We start from the raw sequence: 13,559 nt of genomic DNA on the forward strand, positions 1-13,559 counted from the left end.
TATAGGTTAAGGAAACAGGAACAGGAAATGTACACACTGATTCCTGTCCCATTGTCAACCACCCCTACCCCCATCCCCCCAAAGACAAACACTGGCACACAATAACTTTAATTTCTCCTTGAAATGTATCCCTGAAATGACTTCCTCTCCCAAACACTTCAGTGTTTTCTTACCGGGTTTGGAGTTGTCGCAATTCTATCATCTGATCATCTGAAATAACCTTTGAACTGCAGATGAAACAACTAACCAAGCAGAAGAGGAAACAAGTTTCCTGAGAGCGTTGGGTGCTTGCCTTAACTTCCCAGCTGTATTTCTATCCCACGATTTCCCAGTGTTCTTTCTCTGTCTGACCAACACCCCACTCACAGGTCACAGTTCCAAATAGACTTCCAAGCCTCTTCTGGTCAATGAGGAAGAGTCTGATGAATCTCATAATTTTTAGCCAGGCTCTTTCAACACTTTTCCCCATCTTATTATTGACTGTATTCATTCTCTCATTTTACTCTTCATCTGCAGCCTGACCTCCAGGAAAAGAATAAACTATTAGGTGAAATGATGAGGAATGTCTGTGTGTATTTTCTCTGCTCCCTCTGTGACATATGGAGAACAACTCTGCCAGTATTGGGTTTGTGTGATAGAATCTAAGAAATAATGCATCCTTGCAGATATCCAGCCATTATGCTTTCTCCAAGCCCTTTCCCACACAGTCTCTCCCATTAGGTTAGGTATAGTTGAGATTACACAAACAAACATGCCCTTATTAGAAAAGAAACAAAGCCACATCTGGCTCATGAACAGTTTTGTTGTGTCAGTTCTCCTGTGGCCGTCCTTCTAATACATGGTTCCTTCTCCAGGGAGCAGGTGCAGAGCTGGTGGTGGCTTTCTCCTGCAAAAAGGCACTTTTGACTTGCACTTGCTGAGAGCTGAATTGATGTTCTCAGCCTTTGAACATTCTCTCACTTTTAACCTAATTTATCAAGATGCACTTTATTTGCAAACTCAGAATAGTGAGCCACCTGTGACCCAACAACCAGAAAAGAGACTGTGCAGTCTAAGTACAGACCCTTCGCGTTGTAGGCAAGGTTCTTGTGAGTGATCTCTTCCCTGGGCAGTGAGGCCTAACAAGGGACAAGATATATTATTTCTGCCTAAAATTATATGCTTAAAAAGATCAAAACAGCAGTATACTTAGCTCTTAAGAAATAGTCATTAATTATCACATTTCAGTGAGTCAACATCAGTGTCAACAAACACAAAAGACTAAACTGGTTGAATAGAAAGGAGAACCCAGGTCTCCAGAATCACGGTCTATTCCTTTTTATGTTACTAAAAGTTACCATTTTTTCTCGAGTTCCCTCACAACACACTTGAGTCATGGAATGGAGGAAGTCCATGAGTTAATTTGATAAGCATATTAAAACAAAAAAATATACATCTTGAGTACAAATTATACGGAACATCGCATGCTTTATTCTGATAGCACGTCGTTTCATCCAGCCAGACTTCCATTCAAGAGTGTTTAATTTTCACCTTGTTCTTAGGGCAAATTCTTATGAAGTAGGCCTAAACATTTCTTACTTGAGTTGTAAGGGAGTCATTCTGTGGTAAAATGCTACAAAGAACATCACATGGGAGAATGGGAACTATGCTTATTTTCTGAAGTGATGTATATAACACGGTGAAATCTGTTTTACAATTATCTTCCATTTTTACTTTAAAAAACCTGCTAGTGAATTCACTTCCATTAGCTTCCAAGGGAGGTCAATAATCTTCATCCTTTGAAGGTCAGCCAAATTTTCTTCATGGAAAGCAGATTGACATGGGTGATAGATAAAAACGTCTGCCCAAATCAAAGCCAGTATGCAGAATAGAGTTAATATTCCAGGGACTCATTGTGCAGAAGGAGATGTCTGCCATACGTCAAAATTAGCGAGGCTGAACAAGTGAAGTGGGTATTATGCTCACCATAAAATGATCATTGGAGTAAGTCATAAGGCATGTGTGTGATTCATTGCCAAAAGATTGTTGGGGAAAAAAGAGCTTTGAGTTCTGGGGAGTTCTGGCTTCATAGAAAAAGAGGACCCAAATGGGGTCTTGAGGGACTGGTGAGATTTTTTTTTTAGGGACAGGGGCCATACTCAAGAGGAAGAAGATTATGAACAAACAAAAGGATACACTACATCCTGGTAGGGTTTCCACTCAAAACAGTCTAGGAACAGGGATTGAAGTAGAAAATGCTTAGTTCCAGGACTAAAGGAATTGGGCCCATGGCTGAGAAGTCTCTCCCAGTGGAATAAGAAAAGACTCAGGAATCTGAGACTGCTGAACAGGTGGTGCCTAGGGTTAGAAATTTATATACAATAAGCCACCATCTTGTGAAAGCTCATGCCCCGTCAGTAGTGACTACGCTGTAACCTGAAGGCCAGATTGGAGACACTTGAACAGTGAGGCTGTTGGGTGTTCAGGGAAAGCCATTCATGATGATGGAAGAAGTGAGAGGGGCTAAGTGTCTCCTGAAACAGCACCAGATGAAACAAGTTCATATGACAGTACCTGGACTGAACACACTTGAGCAGCCATCTCACCAGCAGTACCCCCAGGGAGCTTCGTCACACCCCTGATCAACACATCCTTTTCCCCGGCTGGGTTGTAATTTCTTATTGAACTTACCCAGGATTAAGGGAGAAGGGTCCTCAGGAAACAGAAAGAAAAGTCCAAATGTCAATGAAGAGTCTCGGCTGAGTAGAAAAACCAACTCAATGGAGTAGAAGCAAACAGCTTCTGACGTTCTCTCAAACTCTTTGAAGTCCAAACTCAAAATTGAAGCCCAGAGAGAGGCGAAGTCTTGGATTTCCAGACTCTGGTTTCCTGAGGTTCATGCCTCTTCCCTGGGGTGATTTCTGGGCTGTCCACCACTCTGACCACATTCACACCTAGGATTAGACCTTATCCTGCTAGATACATCAGGAAAATGGTCATCTTAGCACTGCACAGAGTCCCCAACATTCACACCACAAATACCCACAGTGAGAAGTGGAAAGATCTTTGCATTACATTTGAGTCTTGAACAAAGAGACCCTTGAGGAACTTCTTCCATGGAAAATTCCATCTGTAATACAAGTCATAAGAAATGTGCATTAAAACCCCCAAAGAATGTTGTTCCCATACCCATGACCAGCCTTGTTTGTAAGGTGAACTGGGCAGAACCTAAGGAGACCCTGAAAATACAAACTGCTCAAAACAATTTCTCCTGTATGTAGCTGCCCCCAGTGTCAGAAAATCCACATTAGAAATGAGTTCCTTTGGATAAGGCATTATGGTAGGCATGAAGTCCCCTTAGCATACTTCCATGGCATCAGCATCTTAAAGCATCACCAGGGGGGTGTGAATTTACTTATCAGATGTCTACGCCAGGAGCATAAGACTCTAGCAACTGTACTGGGACAAGGAAGAACATGGAGAGTAAGAGAAACAACAAAAGCATGAAGAGTGAGTTCATTTTAATGCGTAATTTTGCCTGGTACCCACAAAAGAGGGGGTGAGGAGACAGGCTTTTCCAAAACATTTAGCTATCACCAAATGTGGCTTTCACCAGAGGAGATAATAAAGGTTATAGTTGGCTGGTCTCCCTGGTGCTGGAGGAGTAAATGCAGCCATTTCAGTGAAATCTAATTTTGAATCAACACGAATTAGATAGTACAGGAGAAGATTAATATAAACCTCTCAATGATTGATGTGGTTCCACTCATTAATGCCTTGACGCCAAACGTTGATATTTCTAAATCACTGTCTAATCTTCCTTCTGCCTTTCCCCTCCCAACCCTTAACAATGGCCTCTTAGTGACATGGTTTCCTTGAGGAGATTATGATTTTATCCTGAAGTCTCCTTTATAATAGTTTTTCTGCATTCGAAGGTAAACCGTTAGCAATGCCCCAGAAACACATGAAACTTTGAAAAGCCTGAAACATTAAAATTATGTATTTAACTTTTCAGAGTAAGCAATAATGTTCAAACATAACTTTGTAAAGTGAGCAGAGACATCGTTAAAAGTGAGAGAAGAAAATTGCTAATTATCTCCTAATCCTTACTCTCATTGCATGAAAATGAAATCAGGATGGGACTACAAACAAGAAGCAAAACATGCATGGTGTCCTTGCCTCAGATTTTTCACCATAAATGGCAAGAAGGAAGAGCACACAAACGCAATCTTAGATATTAGATTAGCATCCAATAAAGCTCTCCCGCCCCATAGCAGACCATGGCTCCTGTGACCAAATAAAGCACTGTTTGTGAACATTCACTCTGCAGTAACCCCTTCTTTTTTTAAAAAAAGCAAAGTGCTTTCTTCACTGTTGATTAAAATTGCTAATTTTCAACACAGTTGGCTCTCTGGACGTTATAAGCATATCGCAAATTGATCAGGTGCTTTAGGTACCTGAGAGAAAAAGTTTTAAGTCTCATGATAGGAGAACCGAGCAGAGGGGCAGACCCTGTTCTAAGAGCAGGGGAAGCAGGGTCATGGTACCCCAGACCCCGCTCCCGGGAGATTGCTCTTACCGGAAGTGAACAAAGTATTGCAAGTGAAATGGCTTCTGGGAGTGAGGTGCCCATCCCTCTAGCCAGCCTTGAAAAAGGGATGCATAGAAAACACTCCTTTCTCCCTACCCCTGATCTTCCGAGTATTCCCTCCCTGGGGGAGACTCCTCAGCTTCCCAGCCCCCAGCCCCTCCCTTCAGGTCCTAGGAGAAGGCCATGGGAGAGGCAGAGCCAGCTCTCTGGAGGATGGTTTGGAGGGTGTGATCCTGCCTGGACTTGCCCAAGAAAGATTCTTCGAGTCTCTGGTTCTTCCAACAAGGGCTCCTCTCGTCGGTTGTCTCTACTATAAAAACACCAAATGATAGTGTATGAACATTATATCTGTGGTAGGCTGAATAATGGCCCCCACCCAAAGATCCCAGGTCCTAGTCCCTGAAACCTGAAAATGTTACCATATTTGGAAACAGGATCTTTACAGATATGATTAAGTTAAGGATCTCGAGATGGGAGTTCTCCTGGATTGTCCCGGTGGTCCCTAAGTGCAATCATAATTTTTCTCAGATGAGAGAGGCAAAGGAAAATTTGACACACAGAAGAGGAGGAAACCACATGGCTGCAGAAGCAGAGATTCATGTGATGTGGCCACAAGTCAAGGAATGCTGGTAGGCACCAAGCTGGAAGAGGTGAGGAACAGATTCTCCCTCACAGTACAGAACTTCCAGAGGGAGTTCGGTCCTGTTGACAGCTCGATTTCAGCCCAGTGATACTGAGTTTGGATTTCTGCCTCTAGAACTGTGAGAGAATAAATTTCAGTTTTAAGCCCCCAAGTTTGTAGTAATTTGTTAAAGTAGCCATAGGAAACTAGTGCGATACCCAAGCACTGGAGAGAATGCAGAAAGATAGAGTATGTGAAGGACAGAGAATGCTATGGACTGAATCCTGTTCCCCTTAAATTCATATGTTGAAGCCTTAACCCCAATGTGACTGTATTTGGAGACAGGGCCTTTGAAAAGGTAATTAAGGTTCAATGAGGTCATAAAGGTAGACCCTAATCCACTAGGATTGGTGGCCTTATAAGAAGAGGATGAGAGACAGAGCTCTCTCTCTCTCTCTCGCCCTCTCTCTCTTTCTCACCCTCTCTCTCTCTCCCTCCCTCTCCATACATGTACACAGAGGAAAGGCCATGAGAGGACACAGCAAGGAGGTACCATCTGCAAGCCAAGGAGAGAGGCCTCAGGAGAAACCAGCCCCACTGGCATCCTGACCTTAGATTTCTAGCCTCCAGAACTGTGAGAAAATGAATTTCTGTTGTTTAAGGCCTCCAGTCTTCAGTATTTTGTTATGGCCGCTCAAGCGGGCTAATACAGTTAACAAAGAAGACCCCCACTAAGAGTGAGGTTCTTTAAGGAGATAAGGCCAGGATGACCTCACCTCCCTGGACCCCAGTCCTCACTGTAAGACAAGGAGTTTACACTGATTCAGTGTTGCTCTGGCTTATGGAGAAAAAAGGGAGGCAGGAGGCAGGAGAAAAAATTCCAGGCAGGAGATCAGCAGGAGCAAAGTCTAGCCCCGTGTTAACATTTCCAGAAAGCATCCCCCTACAAGCGCACGAGAGAAAGCTGCTTTCATGTGCCACGTGCTCAGATGGGGTAACGTAGTGTCTAATCAGACACAGGTGTGATGCCTTGGCCTGTGGGGGCCAAGTCGGCTACCTTCAGGAGGGTCACTGTAACTCACCATTGATTGCTGCTGGTGTAACACAAATCGAGTGTGTGCATGGTGGAGATGAAGAGAAATAAAGGATTTAAAACATGTTTTGAGGCTTGTTTCCAGCCCCAGACAGCATTTGATGTGGGCAGGGGCCAGATTATTCCTGTCATCCAGATAACAACAAAAGGGAAGCAGAGAAGACTGCAGAGGGGCGCTCGGTTGTTTCTAGGGAGATATTCCTCAGTAGCTCTTTGCCTCAGAAGTGTTCCTTCCCACACAAAGTCCAGGCCTTCCCAGGACGGGGAGAGCAAATCAAAGAAGAGGCCAGAGCGTTCACTGAGACCCAGGAGTGATGTGAGGGGCATTGTAAATACCCTTCGGGGAGCTGTCTGGCAAAGAGATAGCCAGTGTGCCCTAAGGGCCAAAGCCTCCCATTTCAGGGCACACAAAGGAAATGGAGACATTTGAAGGGTACTCTGGGAAATGAAAGGGCTGTTACGGCTGATGCAGGCCCCACCTACCTGCTGCAGGTGCTACGGGTTCAATGCCTCAGCGTGCTTGTAGCGCATTTGATGCCCAACAGTTGCATTGTGGGATGTCTTACTGGCCCCCTAGCTATTTATGGGACCACACTGAGCTTTTCATAGGACTCAGAGTCCTGCGACCCGTGTGTGGCACAAGCAGGTGATGGAGAAAGTGTGGCCCTAGAGCGGATACCTAACATGGCACCGGGTGAGGCCTGACAGCCATGTGGCAGTGGTGGCGGCAGCAGCAGGGCCACTGCAAACCCTTCACTTATAACAGGGGATAGGGAGCAAATCCAGGACAGGGAGCCTGTGAGGCCCAGGAGCCTCTGGTGAGTTGAGATGAGATCTAAACAGCAAGAGTCTTCAGTGTGACAGGAGGAGCAGAACTGAGACTTTGCCTGTGACTATCTGTGGCTAAAACAGTCTATCAATGTCATTGATCCACTACGGGAGAACATGGGGTGGAGAACGTGCTCCAGTGTCTGCCACTGAAAACTAAACAGCCCGGCCTCAAAGCCATGACCCACTCTCACAACCTTGAGAGTAGTTTACACCAATGTCTCCATTTTCTCACCTCACGTTCACTGAAGCCACTGTCCTCTGTCTTCCACCACCGCCGCTCTATGGAAGCTGAACTCAGCAGAATCACCAGTGACTCTGTTCCTAAAGTCACAGACATTCCCTATCCCACCTCCCTTCCTTCTCTGCCGCATTTGAATCTACCAGGCACTGCTTGTTCCCTCAAACTCTTCTCCCTCTCTAACCACTCCACTCTGGATCCTTTCTGGTTCCTCTTCCTCTACCTGCCCTGTCACTACCATGCACTTGTGGGTCATCCTTGTCCTTCTCTCGGTCCCTCTGTTTGGTTGCATAGCTTCAACTACCAGCTACTTACTGATGACTCCCAGATCTGTATTTCCTGCCTAGACTCAGCTCTTGAGCTTCATACCTGAAAATCCAACTGAGCACAGCACGTCTCCACTCGCCTGTCCTGCAGGATCCACAAATTCACCATATTCCAAACTGAGCTCACCATTCCCAAGAATATGCTTCCTTCCTCCTTCTCCTATCCCAGTGAATGACACCCCCAGCCAGCCAGCTGCCCAAGACAAAACCTGGGAGTTGACTACACCCTCCCTACAACCCTCTCCTTTTACCTCCTTAATATTTTTATATCAGACCTCTTTTCTCCATTCCCACTACCACTAACTTAGTTCAGATCCTCATCATTCCTTGCTTCTATTATAGCAACAGCTTCCTAACTATTTCCCTGGCTTCAGTATGATCCTTGCCAATGTTTTTGTTTTATTTTGTTGGGGGTGGGTTTTTAAAATACTTTTTAATATTTTAAAAAAATATTTTAAACTTCTCTAAACGAATATCTAAACCCATAAAGTCCCAAGTTAACAAACTCCAGAGACTCCTTCTTACCATACTAAGCCCAAACTCCTAAGCAGGCATGCAAGGCCCTCCATGAACTCATAATAATGTGGTAGTGGCAGAACCTGGACATAGAATCCAAATTTCCCGAATCAAAGTCTAATGGTTACCACCTCCCCAACACCCTAATCCATACCCAAGGAGGTGAAATTGGATTTATGCTGCTGGGGGTTAAGTTTAGAAGATAAACATCCTTACTTCTAGGTGGGTACTTCATTCAAAACTTCTTCCTTTAAAGTTCAACTTTCTTAAAACTTAGATCACTTCTGCCTCCTCCCTTCCTAGCAGCTGGAGGATATACGGGTCTGGGGTCTCCTTATGATTGTAAAGCAGCATTTTCTTTCTTCCCTCTGTTAGAAAGCCAGGTAGAACCAAGTCAAGTCCAGGAGAGAGTAGCCAAGGATGTCATCTCACCTTCTTCTGGTCTTGGGATTAGAGGAGGCAAAGGGTCCTTAACAGCTCCCCCAAGGCTTGTCCAGGTGAGTGGACCAGAATAGGCACCCACATCGGGTGTGAGGGCTAAAGCCCTATCTGGTAATAGCATGTCCCTTTTCTGGGGACCGTAAATGGTAACAGGGAATAGGACAGGAATTGGGGCTTTAAGATCCTGCCTATCTTCCCTTTGCAGATGTGACTAACCGGCAGGTCTTCAATCTGCCACCAAGTAGGAAGTAACCTCCAGGCCACTCAACATTAATAAGCCTTCTCTCAAACTCCAGAGGAGGTCGGATTCCTTATTTATAGCTCTGCCAGAATTTCCTGGGGGATGTAGAAGGGAAGAAGAAGAAGAGAGGCTATGATTCCTTATACATTAATCTTTTCTATCTATTATATTACATAATAAATTTGTCTATAATCACATAGAAGGTCTTTGACTCAGTTCTCATTTTGTCTTACACTGCTTCAGGAGCCCCTGACTCCAGTCTTGCCCACTCTAAGTTACAGCCCTGACTGAAATTCTCACCAGGTCCCTATAGCTAAGAGACAAAGTCCAAACTCTTCAAAATGGCAGTCCAGGCCTTTCTCCCTTCTGGCTCCAAATGAGGCATCCAACTTTGTTTATACCTTTGGCTTCCACCACGTTGACTATTGCTGAGCTCCCCAAATACCAAACTTTACAGCGTCTGTCTTTGCAGGAGCTCCTTCTCCATCCCCAACCCACTGACACCTCCTCCGTGATGCTTGCACTAGAAGTCCCAACAATCATTTGTTCCTTTTTGGCCCCATCACACTTTGCACAAGCCTCTATTCAATGCATCTTTCATGGTATTATAACCAAGTCCATCTTCCTGGCAGCGCCGTCCTCAGACATGACTCCCAGCCAGGCCCAGTAGCTGTTGCTGAATGAAGGAAAAAATGACAGAATGAATAAATGGATAAAAAGTAGACACTAAAATTAATGCTCACCAAAGAAAAATTTTTTCTATTAGTCCACAAGATATAAAGTCCACAAGAAGTTAAAACTTGTCAGGAGTCTTAACTGGATGAGAGAAATGCTATAAATTCTGAAAAAGAAGTTTTGAGGAAAAGAAAACAAGGTACAATGCACATCTCTAATGTATCAAAAGCATGTAGAGACTAAACAGGACTGAAACCTTTTTTTGAAAATATATTCTTGCAAATGTTTGCATGGATCTGGATTGTTTTTCCATATTTACATGTTTTCATTATTTACCTTATGGAAGAATATAGCCCTATAGAAATTTATTATTGTTTGCTACACTAAGATAGAGCCATTAAGGCAAGCTTTTAAAATGTCGTTGGTTTAAAGAAGGACAAGAATGTGATCTGGAGCCTTAGAGCACTCGGAGTCGTGAACAGGCCTAAACAAACATTTTTAATCAGTGTTAGTGCTTTTCAAAATTTTTAATCTGTCACTTAAGAGACACTAATGCACAAGTTGGCAAAAAAGAAAAAACACCTGTCGCCTTTACCATACATTATCTAAATGTGCTAAATTAAATGTGTTTCAAACGCCATACCCCACTGCCGCATGAACACATAATAAGACAGGAAGTCAACAACAACTAATTTTATGTCCTAATTGGTGGCATGGGCTATCTTTAGGATAGCCAAATAGTGTCAGGATTAAAGACCTATAAATTATGCTATAAAATAAATAAAAAGAAGAACAACATGTAAAAATTGACTGTATTATCTCCTGGTGGGAAACAAAAAAATGAATCTTAGGCTGCTCAAATATTTTTAAATGATATAAAATGTGATTTTAGTTCAATAGTTTTCTATAATAAAAATATAGACAGCCATGAATCACAAATAGCACCCCATTATCTCATCCAACATAGCAGCTGTCACAAGTCACAGGACACTTGATCCAAGGGCAAGTAAAGATTTAAGGAGCCAAGTTCTAACCACAGACAAGAGCAAACAATAGAGCATCTAAAAGAATTTCCACTTGTGCCATCCTGGGCATCTTGGCATTCTTAGCATACTATGAACTGAATGTCCGGATGCTAGATCTGAGAATGAGGATAAGTCATCCTGGATTCTTTGTCTTCTTTCAAATACAGGACCTTTATTTCATGAGTTTCATAGTTCCTAAAGCAAGGAACAAATTCCATGCAAACCTGCTGTCTATATGTTAAAGCATTATGTTCATCAGTTGTTCGTATGCCTGTGTGGTATGTTGTGTGTGTGTAGAGTGTGTGTATGTATATATGTGTGCACATGTGTGTGTGTGATGGAGAGAAAGAGAATGGCTGACAGAGTGAGACAAGCAGATGATCAAAGAGAGAGAAAGAGTGGCAAAATTATCTGCTTGAAAAGAAGTGGAGGGGTATACAGTATTACAGAATATACGTTTACTTTTGAAAAGGAGACAAAGAAAGAGCAACTTAAATGAGCAGAAAACATACAGAAAAGCACAAACCTGAAAAGAGATAGGAGAAACTACAAATGGAACCAAGAGTGACCCAATAGAAAGGAATATGAGGTGACCCCAAGTAGGACTGTCCCTAGGGTGTCTGCCCCTGGACAAATATTTTTTGCAAGGTCCCTGCAATTTGACTTTTTAAATGTTCTACAAAATTCATGGGCCTACATGAGGCATAATGATTTATTGATGGAGATTTAGAATCATGGGTGGAGAAGGGGTATGCTCATATTTGTTTATTGTTCAATCAGTGTAAGTGAAGATTATTCATAGAGTCTAAGCACGATCGCTTCCTATGCAGGTGCCAGAACCATCTCTGTGTTCTTTATTGTTGGATGTGCTGATTTCACCTTTTCCAATGGGAGAAAATGGTGACAATGCTGTTATTATGCACAATACCATGGCTCTTCAGAACATGTTTGTACTGAAACAGCATAGATCCTCTTGTCCTTGCATTTCCCTAACACCAATTATTTAATGCTGGTTATATCATCCATCCTGCCACCTATGAGTCCCAGATTCCAATGACTCTCAAGGGTTGTTACTGGTTCTGTGCATGATGACCACAGAGGCAAGCCTTACCCGGAGTGTAAAGGAAAATGTGAATGTTAATTCACCTTCTGATCATGTTAAATTCACTGCTTGAAAATTTTAAAAATTGACATAGAACAGGACATTTTTTGACCGTATCTTTTCTAGAACTCCTTTGGGTAATCACTGCATTCCTAGAATGTGATTTCTTTCTATGTTGACAGCACCTCTGCCTTCCACACGTCACCACCAGTGGGGAGGGGAGGGGAGGAGCCTTGAGAAGACAAAGAAGAATGGTCCCATTTGTGCAAGGAATGTCTGTCTCTCACCAACACAGCTTAAATATGGAGAGGTCAATGTCAACACATTCATTGGAGCCTAGAGAGGCTGTCAATCAGAAGGGTCTGCTGGCATTGCAGAGCAATAGCTCGCAAGGTTTCTGAGGAGAATGACATAGCCACCTCTGAAGGACTGCTCAGGGAGGAGGTTTGACCATCCTGGTGCTAGTGATGGGAGGTACACAGGGTAAAGGATGTATGATGCCTTATTTGCTGCTCTGGGGTGCTATAGGTCAGAGGCGGCTGTATATCAGAACATGGAGGGGTTACAGCCAACATATGAACCCAATATGTGGCAGCCCAAGGGTTGGCAGTGCGCCATGGGTACCCCAGAGCCCTGAACTTGTGTCTCCTTATGTGCAAGTGATCAGACTCAGTGTGTCTGCACTTGTACGGTGGCTCAATCTCACGAAATCTCAACGAATAAAGATTGGGCTATCCTAGGGAGCAATCACTTGTCAGGTCACTGTCCTGGAATCAGAGGCATACCAGGAGCCCCAGAACAATCCCACACATATGAGTCCTGGAACTCTTTAAGGCATCTGGTTGACTCTACATGGTGGATGGAGAGGAGAAACCAAAGACACCCCAAAGGGCAGAAACGAGGACAAATGTCTGCAAGGATATTGGTCCCAGGATCCTGCCCAGATAACACTGCTGCTCTAGCTGTTCCCAGGGGCCTGAGAGGAACTTTGAAAATATTGAAGAAAGTTCTCCAAAGCATGGGAGGCCCTGAGGTGCAGGGCGTGGGACAGACACGCTGAGGTCGAAGGGCAGTAGTGATGTCAAGGATGAGCAGCAACATCTATTACCAACTGGAGGAGTTATGGAGAAATCTGAGATACAGGGCAGTTAAGCAAAATGTCCAATACATGGCTATAAGTGGTGGAGTCTGATCTGAACCCAAATAGTCTCACTCTAAGACTTGTGTTCTCTGCTTTGAAAATATGTGGAAAGATTATAGACTTTATATTCAGACAGACTTGGGTTTTACTTGCCACCCTGACAATACCAGTATCCAACCTTGGGGTCAAGCAGGGTTAATAATATTTACGTCATAGGATTCTTCTGCAGGGATAAGCTAAGTTTCTCTATAAAGGACCCGATGATACATTCTTTAGGCAGTTCATACAGTCTCAGTTGCAACTACTCAATTCTGTAGCGTGAAAGTAACTATCGACAAAGAATAAATGAATGGGAGTTATTGTGTCCCAATAAAACCCTATGCGAAAACAGACGATGGGCTGGATTTGGCCCACAGGCCTTAGTGCACTATTTGTTTTGAGTATTAATTTAGATAATGCCAATAAAAGTTTTATAATAGTTATCCACACTTAATAAACATTCAATGAATATTAGCTGTTATTATTATACCAACAAAATGACTGCATTCTAAAGTTGTTGGTGTAAAGTTCTAGTGTGCCTGCCAGCTTTTTTTGTCTCATTATTTTACAGTTACATTGTACATACTTGAGGGAAAATAACGGGTGAATAAACACTTTTTTTTTCTTTTAAAGATTGGCTCTGAGTTAACACCAGTTGCCAGTCTTCCTTTTTTTTTTTTTCTTCTCCCCAAGGCCCCC

This window comes from Equus przewalskii, chromosome 14, assembly GCF_037783145.1.
Source record: "Equus przewalskii isolate Varuska chromosome 14, EquPr2, whole genome shotgun sequence".
Classification (NCBI taxonomy): domain Eukaryota; kingdom Metazoa; phylum Chordata; class Mammalia; order Perissodactyla; family Equidae; genus Equus; species Equus przewalskii.